This window comes from Mobula birostris, chromosome 4 (genome assembly GCF_030028105.1).
Source record: "Mobula birostris isolate sMobBir1 chromosome 4, sMobBir1.hap1, whole genome shotgun sequence".
Classification (NCBI taxonomy): Eukaryota; Metazoa; Chordata; class Chondrichthyes; order Myliobatiformes; family Myliobatidae; genus Mobula; species Mobula birostris.
Genome location: NC_092373.1, coordinates 166354827 through 166368004, shown reverse-complemented (window position 1 = coordinate 166368004; position 13178 = coordinate 166354827). Strand labels below are relative to the sequence as shown.

Genomic DNA, 13178 nt, shown 5'->3' with positions numbered 1-13178 from the left:
GTTTAAAGACCTAAGGCCATAAAATTTAAGAGCAGAATTAGGCCATTTGGCCCACTGAATCTGCTCCAGCCTATTTTCCTGTCAGCCCAATCTCCTGCCATCTCCCCGTATTCCTTCATACCTTGACAAATCAAGAACCTACAACCTCTGCCTTAAACATACATAGAGACTCGGCATCCACAGCTACCTGTGGCAAAGAATTCCACAGATTCATCACCCTCTGGCTAAAGAAATTTCCTCCTCATCTCCATTCTAAAAGGATGTTCCCCCCCCAACATTCCGAGGCTGTGTCCTCTGATCTTAGACTCTCCCACCATGGGAAACATCCTCTCCACATCCACTCTATCAAGGCATTTCACCATTCGATAGGTTTCAATGAGGTCACACCTCATTCTTTTAAATTCCAGTCAATACAGGCCCAGAGCCATCGAACGCTGTACATATGACAAGCCATTCAATCCTGGAATCATTTTCGTGAACCTCCTTTGAACCCTCTCCAGTTTCAGCACATCCTTTCTAAGATAAAGGGCCCAAAACTGCTCACAATATTCCAAGTAAGGTATCACCAGCACATTATAAAGTCTCAACATCACATCCTTGTGTAACCCCCAGGTTCGGTGGCCTGCGTTAGTTTAGGGAAAGACACTCTCCGGCCCACCAAACTTATGAAATCTCGTTTGTGTGGATGCTGCGTGATGTTTTCCCCTGTTACAAATCAGTACCATGAAATAACAAACAGTATGCCATGTGCAATTAAACGAGTTAGCTTTATAGTTCTTAATTTGACTGGAGGGTTAGTAAAGAAAACAAAAAGAAAAGGGCCCATTTTAATGAAACAGTCTAATGCGCACATTGGAACACACAACTTTCCCATCCGTTCATTCTCCATCGATTTCTCCCGGGCGTAGTCGACTCCCAACCCCATTCCACGTCCACTCAGTCCTGCAGTCTACAACCTCTCCATTCTGGCACCTTCTCTCTCCATCTTCCACCGAACAAAAGCCCATGAATACCTTCTGTTAGACCCACAAGATAGAACGCACCTCTCATTGGATGGCACACATTCCAAAGCCCCGTTATCTCTAGTCATAACCCACACACTACTGCTACAGAGAAACCATTACATCAGGAGTGAAAACTTACAGAGAAACCAATATATTAGCAGTGAAACCTTACAGAGCGTTACACTCTCCCTCCACCAAATTTAGTCATGTCCTCATGACATTGAGATAATTCTCCAACCCTTCCTGCAAAGCACAAAGTCCAACCCAGGTGTAAAAGGCAGTGACATAGCTCCCCAAAGCAGTAGTGGCCACACTCTGTTCCTTGGCTAAGCCCCGCTTCATCCCTTGCAGGGTCCCGCTGCAAACCAGACTGGCCACCAATAGCCACCATTCCCCCCCGCCCCCAATTTCACCTGAATCAGCGTGAGAAGGGTTGGGAGTCTCTTCCTCAATCAGCGGGGAGTTTAAAAAAAAGGCAGCATATACCACCCCTCCATGTCCTCATGTTCTGAATCAGTATCCCTCTCAGTGGCAGAGGCCGGGCTAACAACTCCTGCTGTTGGTCCTGCAGTCACCCCATGTCGCCGCAGAATCCTCTCTATAGGTGTAGGCTCCAGGTCAGGCTCTGGGTCAACTTGCACCTCTTGTCCCAGAGGCAGAAGGTGGCTCTGATCGAGAATCTTGACAGGCCCATTCCTATCCTCTGGCTTCACCTGGAAAACTGGTAGGTTTGGCATCTGACTCTCCACCATATAGGGCGTAGCTGCCCCAGCGGTCAGCTAATTTATGCTTCCCAGGTAGCCCCAAATTCCTTATGAGGACTCGGTCTCCTGGCAGGAGTTGGGAGAACCTCACCTTTTGATCATGCCTCCTCTTATTTCCTTGATTCTGCTTGGCAGCCGCGACCCCAACTAATTCATATGTCCTTTTCAGCTCCCTTCTCATATCAGACACATACTTCAGTTAAGTCTTCAGTGATAAGTCGCCCTTGTCAGTCCCAAAATTAATGTCAATGGGCAACCTTGCCTCGTGCCCAAACATCAGGTAGTATAGTGAGTACCCAGTAGCTTCATTTCAAGTGCAGTTGTAACTGTCGACCAGATGTCCAATATGTTGACTCCACCTGCTCTTCTTGCTGAACTGCAAGGTCCTGAGCATGTCTAGCAAGGTTCGATTAAAACTCTCAGGCTGGGGATGGCCCTGCGGGTGATAGGGCGCGGTCCTCGACTTCTCAACTCCAAGCATGCCCAGTTACTCATAGATGAGTCTGCTCTCAAAATCCTGTCCCTGATCACTATGTATCCGCCTGGGAAGGCCATAATAAATTAAATATCTCCCAAACCACTTTGGCCACCATGGATACCCTCTGGTTCTTGGTTGGAAAAGCCTGCGTATATCTGGCGTAGTGATCCATGATGACTAAGGCATTTGCCGTGTTGCTGTCATTGGGTTCTATTGACAGGAAGTCCATAGACACCAGGTCCAGGGTCCCCACATTTTGCAAGTGGGACATGGAAGCTGCCCACTTACGCAGCGAATGCATAACTTGCAGTGTTCTTCGACCTCCAGCTTCATTCGGGGCCAATCAAACTGGTCTCTGAAAAATCCATAAGTCTTTTCAGCCCCCAAAATGTCCAGAATCATTATGAAGTGACTTCAACACAATCCTCCAGTACTTCTCCGGCAGAACCACCTGGGAACGCTGAGGTCGGTCCGGAGACGACGTGACCCAGTATAGGATCTGGTTCCACAACTCCATCCAGGGCCATTCTCTCAGCACAGTGTTTTGTCTCCTCCGCCTGAGCCATGTCTCCCTTTTCGACCACTGGCCGAATGGTACCAATACCCGGGACATCTCACTGAGCCACTGCGACTTCCCCAGAACTCAATTCCGGCAACTGATTTGTCTTCAGAGCAGTCAGGTTACAGTAAGGTTGTGGAATGGCATCATCAGAAACTCCCAATTGATCTACCACTCGATCCTGCTCCTGCTTTCCGCCTGCCTTCCCCGTGATGGCAAACTGACACATGGCCTTCATCCCCGGGGCAAGAACGTTCTCCCATTCGTCATCTCTGTCCAGCCCCTAATGTTGTAAACCCCAGGTTCGATGTTAGTCTAGGGAAAGACACTCTCTGCCAAATTTATGAAATCTCGTTTGTGTGGATGCTGCGTGATGTGTTCCCCTGTTACATACCAGTACCACGAAATAACAAACAGTACAGCATGTGCAACTAAACAAGTTCGCTTTATAGTTCTTAATTTGACTACAGGGTTAGTAAAAAAACAGAAAAGGGCCCATTTTAATGAAGCAGTCTAATACGCACATTGGAGCTCACGACTTTCCCGTCCATTCACTTTCCATCGATTTTCCCTGGACATAGTTGACTCTTGATCCCATTGCACGTCCACTCTGTCCTGCAGTCTACGACCTCTCCATTCTAGCATCTTCCGCCGAACAGAAGCCCAAGAATACTTTCTCTCAACCCACAAGAAAGAAACAACACGCCTCTCATTGGATGGCACATATTCCAAAGCCCCATTATCTCTAGTCATAAACCAAACATCGCTGCTACAGAGAAACCACTCCATTAGATGGGAAACTTACAGATTGTTACACTTGCTTTTATATTCTAGTCCTCTTGAACTAACATTGTACTTTTCCTCACCACAGACTCAAACTGCAAATTAACCTTTCAGAAATCCTGCACAAGGACTCCCAAGTCCCTTTACCTCTCAGTTTTTTTTTTGTATTTTCTCTCCATTTAGAAAATAGTCTATCCTTTCATTTCTTCTACCAAAGCGCACAACCATACACTTCCCAAAATTGTATTCCATCCGCCATTTGTTTGCCCATTCTCCAAATTTGTCCTTCTGTAGCCTCTCTACATCCTCAAAACTACCTGCCCCTCCACCTGTCTTCATATCATCTACAAACTTTGCAACAAAGCCATCATCGCAATCATTGACATATAACATAAAAAGAATCAGTCCCAACACAGAATCCTGTGGAACACCACTAGTTACTAGCAGCCAGCCAGAAAAGGCTCCCTTTATTCCCATTCTTTGCCTCTGGCCAATCAGCCGCTGTGTTATCCATTCTAGAATCTTTCCTGAAATGCTATGGGCTCATAGCTTGTTCAGCAGGCTCATGTGAAGCACCTTGCCAAAGGCCTTCTGAAAATCCAAGTACACAACATCAACCAATTCTCCTTTGTCTATCCTGCTTGTTATTTCTTCAAAGAATTCCAACAGATTTGTTAGGTAAGATTTTTCCCTTAAGAAAACCATGCTGATTACAGCCTATTTTATCACGTACCTCCAAGTATCCTGAGACCACATCCTTAACAATAGACTCCAACATTTTCAGAACCACTGAGGTATAGTTTCCTTTCTTCTGACTCTCTCCCCCTTGAAGAGTGGAGTGAAATCTGCAATTTTCCAGTATTCTAGAACCATTCCAGAATCTAGTGATTCTTGAAAGATTATTATTAATGCCTCCACAAACTCTTTAAGCAACCTCTTTTAGAATCCTGGGGCATACACCATCTGATTCAGATGACTTATTTACATTTAGACCTTCCAGTTTTCCAAGAATCTTCTGTCCAGTAATAGTAACTACATACACTTCATGACCCCTAACACCTGCAACTTCCACCATACTGCTGGTGTCTTCTATAGTTAAGACTGATGCAAAATGCTTATTCAATTCTCCCGCCATTTTCATTTCCCCATTACTATCTTTTTAGCATCATTTTCCAGTGATCTATTATCCACTCTCGCCTCTCTTTTACACTTTATGTATTTGAAGAAACTTTTGGTATCTTCTTCAATATTATTGGCCAGTTTACTTTTGCATTCCATCTTTACTTTCTTTATGACTTTTTTAATTGCCCCCTGTTGGTTTTTAAAAGTTTCCCAATCCTGTAACTTCCCACTAATTTTTGCTCTATTATATGCCATCTCTTTGGCTTTTATGTTGGCTTTGATTTCTCTTGTCAACCACGGTTATATCATCTTGCATTTAGGATACTTCTTTCTCTTTGGGATGTATATATCCCGGGCCTTCCACTTGCTTCCAGAAATTCCAGCCATTGCTGCTCTGCCATCATCCCTGCCAGTGTTCTTTTTCAATCAATTCTGGCCAACTCCTCTCTCATGCCTCTGTAACTCCATTTTCTGCACTATAATACTGATACATCTGACTTTTGCTTCTCCTTCTCAAATTTCAGGGTAAATTTGATCATATGATGTTCACTTTCCCTTAAGGGATCTTTTACCTTAAACTCTCTCATCAATTCTGGTTCATTGCACAACACCTAATCCAGAGAACCCCTGGTGGGCTCAACCACAAACTGCTCTAAAAAGCCATCCCGTAGGCTCTCTAGAAATTCCCTCTCCTGGAATCCAGCACCACCCTGATTATCACAATCTACCTGCATATTGAAATCCACAATGATTATTGTAACATTGCCCTTTTGGCATGCATTTTCTATCTCCCATTGTAAATTGTAGACCGCATCCTTACTGCTATTTTGGGGGTCTGTATACAACTCCCATCAGGGTCCTGTTACCCTTGCAGTTCCTTAGCTCTATCCACAATGATACAACACCTTCTGACCCTATGACACCACTTCCAAATAATGTAATTTAATTTTTTACCAACAGAGCAAAGCCACCCCCTCTGCCTCCTTATCCTTTCGATAAAATGTATATCCTTGGACATTAAGCTCCCAGCTATAATCTTCTTTCAGCTATGACTTATTGATGCCTACAGCATCATACATGCCAATCTGCAACTGTGCTACAAGTTCATCTACCTTATTACATATACCGTACACATTCAAATATAACGCCTTCAGTCCTGTATTCAGTGTTTATGATACTTCTTGCTTTGAGATATACGCAGCTCAGAACACTAGTCGCAGCATGCTCAACCTTTTGATTCTTATCTTTGTCTGTGGTCTTACGAACGTCTGCCTCCATAATTTCTCCACTAACTGTTCTGGCACTCTGGTTCCCATCCCCCTGCAACTCTAGTTTAAAACCCACCGTGCAGTATTAACAAACCTTCCTGCTAGGATATTAGTTCCCCCTCCAGTTCAGATGCAAACTTCCCTTCTGTACAGGTCCCACCTTCCCTGGAAGAGAGCCCAATGATCCAAAAATCTTATGCCCTCCCTTCTAACCATCTCCTTAGCCACACATTAAACTGTATAATCTTCCTAATTCTGGCCTCACTAGTTTGTGGCACGGGTAGCAATCCTGAGATCACAACCCTGGATGTCCTGCCCTTTAACTTAGCACTTAGCTCCCTGAACTCCCTATGCAGAACCTCGCCACTCATCCTACCCCTGTCATTGGTACCTACATGGACCATGACTTCTGGCTGTTCACCCTCCCACTTAAGAATGCTGAGGACGTGATCCGCGATATCCCATGCCCTAGCACCTTGGAGGCAACATACCATCCAGGAATCTTGTTCTCGCCCATAGAACTCCTTGTCTATTCCCGTAACTAATAAATCCCCTTTCACCACAGGGTGCCTCTTCTCCCACCCCTCCCCCCACATTCCCTTCTGAGTCACAGAGCCAGACTGAGTACCAGAGACCCAACCACTGTGACTTTCCTCTGTTCGGTCAAGCCCCCCCAACAGTATCCAAAGTGATATACACGTTGTTGAGGGAGATGGCCACAGGGGAACTCTGCCATGGCTCCTTAAACCCGTTCTCCTTCCTGACTGTCACCCAGTCTCCAATGTCCTGCACCTTGGGTGTAACTACCTCTCTATATGTCCTATCTATTATCCCCTCAGCCTCCCAAATGACCTGGAGTTCATTCAGTTCCAGCTCCAACTCCTTAACACAAATCGTTAGAAGCTGTAGCTGGATGCAGTTCTCATAGTTGTAATCATCAGGGACACTGGAGATCTCCCTGCCTTCCCACATCCCACAAGAGGAGCGGTCCACTATCCTGCCTGGCATCTCTACTGCCCAGCTGAGCAGATATAAAGAAGGGAAAGAAACAGAAGCTAAACCATGAGCTTTTCTTTCCTTTGCTTTCTCCGACTGAAGTCTCTCTTTACTGAAGCCTTGAAGAGCTAAAACCTCAACCTCTGACTCTGTCCACTCTGACAACCTCCGCTGCGATGATGGCTGCTGCGCTTGCCCCTTCCTTCCTTTAATTTGCGGTTGCTAATCAATCCCAAACACCAATTGGTTACTGGTCAAAGCACTTTTTTTTTGCTGTAGTGACCCACTGCTGCCATTTCTACTCAGGCAGCGGACCTGAGTGAAATCCCCCTCCTCTCAAAACTTCTGAGGTCCAGCTTGGTTGCTGCTCAAAGCTCCTTTTTGCAGTAATGACCTGCTGCTGCCTTCTGTCCTCACTCAGTGGACCTTAATGAAATGCCCTCCTCTCAAAACCTCCGATGTCCAGATTGGTCGCTGGTCAAAACCCTTTTTCTGAGGGGCAAGCTTTTTCCATACAGGCTGATAGGTATATGGAACCAGCTACCAAAGGAGGTGAAAGAGGCATGTACAATCACAGTGTTTAAAAAGCACTTGAATAGGTACAGGATGGAAACGAAACAGAAGGAATGGGCCAATTGCATGAACGTGAGATTAATGTAGTTTGGCATCTGAGTCATTCAGGTTGAGTTGGGCTGAAGGGCCTGTTTCTGTGTGATACAACTCTATGACATTATGATTCACTGTCATTGTACTGAGTAAGGGTTGTCTAATTTGATTCTTGGGAATATCATTTACCTTATTGGGCAGGATAATGTGCCCATAAAATCACCGAGGATGCAAGAGTTTTCTGTAACAGCTGTTGACCCTGACTATGGGAAAGCATTAAAAGTAAAGAAAAACAAATTTCACTTTGGGCTTTACTTAATGTCAAGATCAAGTTTGATTGTAATGACATCCATGCTGCGGCCAACCACAGTGTAATTAATGCAAGAAAGACCACATAGGTGAGGACGATTGTGTCCTTTATTAGGGCAAAGGAGATATAATCATAAATTATGCAGTAGGGATGAAGTCTCACCAGCAGATAATTTCTACTCTATCCATTGTACTATGCAGCTTGCTGCCAACACTAGGCACCATGCCAACTGAGAGGCTGTTATTAACAAGTTAGAATTGGCTGGCATCTTGCCAAATGCTCTTGGACTTTCTCACTGCATCCTGTCATTTACCATTCTTAACCAGATTCCTGACATTTAATGGACAACTTGGCCACTGATATGTCATTTGGCTTGCATTCCACAATTATACAGGCGGCCAGAAACACAGTAAGAAAAATAAGACATTCAGCTTCTTAATGATATACCATCTTTCAATTAGAACTTTCCTGGCTTGCGCTCTCTATACTTGCTGGCTCACTATCCTTTCGAGGTAAAAGTGTATCATCAGTGTTGGATTTTATATTGGCTTAACCTTGGGAGCTTTCTGAGAGGGTGCTGCCAGTTCCTAGCAATATCAGTTTAACTACAGCTAGTGGATGACAGATATTTTATTATGATTTTCTTATGCACACCTATGCCATTAGAAATATTTTGTCAGACTTGGCATGGTCTGATGGATCTACTGGAGTTTTCTGAAGAGGTAACTAAGGAGTTAGATGTAGGTAGGACATTAGATGATGCCTTGTTGTCTATATGGACTTCAGTAAAGCTTTTGAAAAGGTCCAGCATGGCAGACTGATCTGAAAGATCAGTTTGTACGAGATTCAGGGGGAACCAGCAAGATAGTTTCAGGATTGGTTCGAAGATAGAAAGCAGAGGGTGTGGATTGTAGGTTAATTCTCTGCTTGGATGCCTGTAACTAGTAATGTGCATCAGAGATCTGTCTGGGACCTCTGTTTTCATTATTTATGTAAATGGTTTGGATGTGAATGCACACGACATGACAAGCAAGTTTGCTAATGATAATAAACTAGGGAATTTCGATGACTGATTTACATAGAGATCTTGCTCAATTATGAAGATGGGCTGAGGAATGGCAAATACATTTCAACTTAGAGAAGTGTGAGGTGATGATTGTGCGCATTCATACCAGGGTAGGGCCTCTGCAGTGAATGGCAGAGTGCTGATGAGTGTTGTGGAACAGAAGGACTTGGGAATCCAAGTGCATATTTTGCTGAAGGTGGCTGCTCATCTAGACAGAACACTGAAAAAGATATTTAGCATGCTGGTCTTCATCAGTCAGGGCATCGGGTTTAGGGGTAGGGACATTATGTTGCAGATATACAAGTTATTGGTGAGACTGGGCTTGGAGTATTGCGTGCAATTTTGGTCATCTTGTTATACATAGGAAAGATATTGTTAAGATGGAGGGGGTGCAGAAAAGGTTGCCCACACTAGATGGGCTGAGTTATAGTGAATTTTGGCCTTGCTGGATATTTATTCCCTGGAGTGCAGGAGGATGAGCGGTGGCCTCATAGAGTTTATGAAATCATGAGTACAGATACAATGGATGGTCATAGTCTATTCCCCAGTTTTGGGGAGTCCAAAACTAGAGGGCACAAATACAAGATAAGATGTGAGAGATTTAAAAGAGACCTGAGGCATATGTAACTTAGTTACACAGAGGGTCGAGAAGACCTGGCATGAGCTGCCAGAGGAAGTGGTTGAGATGAGTAGAGTTGCAATGTTTAAGAGGGCTTTGAATAGGTACATGGTGGGGAAGGGTTTGGAGAGATATGGGCCAAATATGTAAAACTGGAAATGGGAGAGAAAATGCTGTGGGTCAACATAAATCATTTGGGCCAAAGGGCCCCTTTCTTAGCTGCATGACTCTGACGCTATTACAATGAAACAACATTGCAGATAGTATTAAACTGAGTCCTGTATTGAGATGAATTATAAAGGAAAATAACTGTATACAAGTTCTCAGTAGTCCAAAGATGAGCAAATATTAGAAGAAATGGTTAAACAATAAACCATAGCAAAACAATTATTGACACAAAACTCTTCTCCCTCTAACTCTTCATAAAAATCCTAGAAAACAATTTTGCTAAGTATGATGGTTACTTTATTTTTTGTTTCCAATCTATTGAAAAGGTTCTTCATTGATCGAGAGGTTTGCTTTATTTGAAGATATCGGCCCTCCGGCCTGACGAGCTGCGCCACCCCACAACCCACCTATTTAACCACAGTCTAATCATAGGAAATTTACAATGACCAACTAACCTACTAACAAGTACGTCTTTGGACTGTGGGAGGAAATAAGAGCACCTGGAGGAAACCAACACGTCACAGGGAGAACTTACAAACTCCTTACAGACTGTGCTAGAATTGAACAGAGAACTTTGATGCCCGAACTGTAACAACATTGCACTAACTGCAATATTACCATAGCACCAAAAGAACTATGTGGCATGGAAACAGAACTTTTAGCCCATCATGTCCATGTCATCCAATAAGTACCTATACTTACCAATCCCATTCAGCAGCATTTGGTCTATAGTCTCCTACAAATTCAAGTGGTTCAAGTGCTCATGTAGATATCCCTTCAGTGTGAGAGTCTCACTCTCCAGCATAGACTCAGGAAGTACCTTCTAGATTTCAACCACCCTCTGGAGGAACAAGTTGTTCCTAGGATCCCCTTTGCACCTCTTAATCCTAAATCTGTGCACTCTAATTTTAGATTCTTCCACTTCCACCAACCCTATGATGATCTGTCATGATCTCTTTCCTGATTTCATGTTTCCCCATTTATATTTCTGCTACCATTAGCATAGATTTGTTTGTGCTTAATATTTGCACAGATGTGTTTATACCAGATCTTTTATTTTAACAGCAATTGTTATTATGGTGAATATTTTATTAAGCTCTGGGGAAATGTCCAAATTGACATCAAAATGCAAGCTTGCTTATCATAAATCTAAAATTAATTAGTAAATAATCAGGTCAGATTCTGAGATAGTTTCTCACTTTTTAAGTTTTCTTCTTTTGCGTGGGATGGAGCAGTGAGTAATAGTTTTGTCCATTTTGGTTTCCAGGTTATTAGTTATATTACTGGAGAGTAAGTGTTACATTTCCAAATTTTTAGCCAATTGGTTGTTAATAATATGTATGTAAGAGTGATTTATATCTGAAACAGCCAAGTAAGTGTATCAGTCAAAAATAAACAGCCAATTTCTGCAGAAATGAGGATAACTAATTGCTTGGTTAAAAGGAAGATGTATTCACACAGTACAGTATATTTCACTACCTCTCGGCATGTCAAAGTATTTACAGCCAAAGAAGGACGTAATAAGTAGAACAGATAATTTGCACATAGCAAGATTCTGCATTCGGGAATGAGATGCAAGACCAGAGGATCTGTTATAACCAGAACATGATGAAACACTCCATACCTTCTTCAGAAAATTGACATGTAGTGGTGCAGCAGATTTGTTGGATGAGTGGATATTGATGGAGAATTAGGAATGAGAAGCCACACAGGGGGACATTAGAAAAATTGGGCCTAAGGCATATATGAGGGTCCCAACAGTACAAAGACTGACACAAGAAGAGTACCAATATGGACAGAGTATTCTTTGTTATGGTATGAACATGGTGACACCAGCCATTCATTTAAAGCTATATTATGGAGACTGAGTCAGTGATTAGATGGGGTTGTAGAAGTATAGAATGTATGACAGGGATGGACCTAAAATAACACTTTAGTCATCCCAGGGCTCAGTTGAGGTTAATTTATCTTGATATTGCATTAAGTTTAGTTCAATCCACTTTAACATCACTACACAAAAGGCATCTGAAATAATAATTATGGTTCTTTGACCTGGAGTATCCAAAGTGGTCAACAATTGTATTATAGTGGATTCCAGTTAATTCAGACACAGCAGAACCAGTACATTTTGACTCAATTAAGCGGCTGCTCCAATCAATAGAAGATACATGGAAACTGTAAAAAATGTATTTAAAAAAGGCAAACTGCCATTTAACTGAGTAATAAATTATGTATCTAAATGAAATACAAAACAAATTAGAACACTACCAATACAACTATGGTACTATAAAACTGTGTACTGGTTCCTAATAGTTAATAATTCATCCAATGTACACAGATGTGCTATTTTGATTGAACAAAATCAGTGCAGACAACTAGTGTAGATAATAGACTATCTTCATGCAATATTTTTGACAATTGCAACCTCCAGATCTTCATTTTCAATGTAACATTCAAGATGATTGCCAATACCTTCAAATGAGTTAGTGAAATTGTTTCATTATCACTCATGGGCACTTTTGGTATCTCCGCAGCTGAGTACTTGAAACTGCAGTGAGCAAAACAATTCCAAAATTATCTTACTGCTTATTTTTGGTGAACTATTAGTGACAAAAACACTGCTTTTTGAACACATCACACACAACTGATGCCATTCAAAAATTGCTTGGTCTAAGCACGGCGTAGTGTCTAACGGCAATGCAAGTGAATGCAACTGATGTTAGTTAGAAACGGTTTGGCAACAGTCTCCTGTCCCAATTAAGTGGCATAGTGTCCCAAGTAAACAAAGTGAATCTCAGGTATTTTCTTGATTAGCTTTTGTTCTTTAAGAATTGTCCCAAATAAGTAGCTGCCCTGATTAACCGATGTCCCAATTAACCAGAATCCACTGTATTTGCATATGAAATGTTTGAGATATTTGATGCATTTCAGAATCATATTTACATAGAACATAGAACGTAGAATAGTACAGCACAGTACAGGCCCTTCAGCCCACAATGTTGTGCCGACCCTCAAACCCTGCCTTCCATATAAGCCCACACCTTAAATTCCTCCATATACCTGTCTAGTAGTCTCTTAAACTTCACTAGTGTATCTGCCTCCACCACTGACTCAGGCATTCCACGCACCAATCACTCTCTGAGTAAAAAACCTTCCTCTAATATCCCCCTTGAACTTCCCACCCCTTACCTTAAAGCCATGTCCTCTTGTATTGAGCAGTGGTGCCCTAGGGAAGAGGCGCTGGCTATCCACTCTATCTATTCCTCTTATTATCTTGTACACCTCTATCATGTCTCCTGTCATCCTCCTTCTCTCCAAAGAGTAAAGCCCTAGCTCCCTTAATCTCTGATCATAATGCATACTCTCTAAATCACACAGCATCCTGGTAAATCTCCTCTGTACCCTTTCCAATACTTCCACATCCTTCCTATAGTG

At 42.7% G+C, this 13178-nt stretch overlaps 1 protein-coding gene across 1 annotated transcript in view; it reads left to right on the top strand.

Moving 5' to 3' along the window:
* LOC140196066 (alpha-synuclein-like) overlaps nucleotides 1-13178 on the top strand; it is a 130323-nt gene that overhangs the window by 102544 nt on the left and 14601 nt on the right. The gene's annotated exons all lie outside the window — the stretch shown is intronic.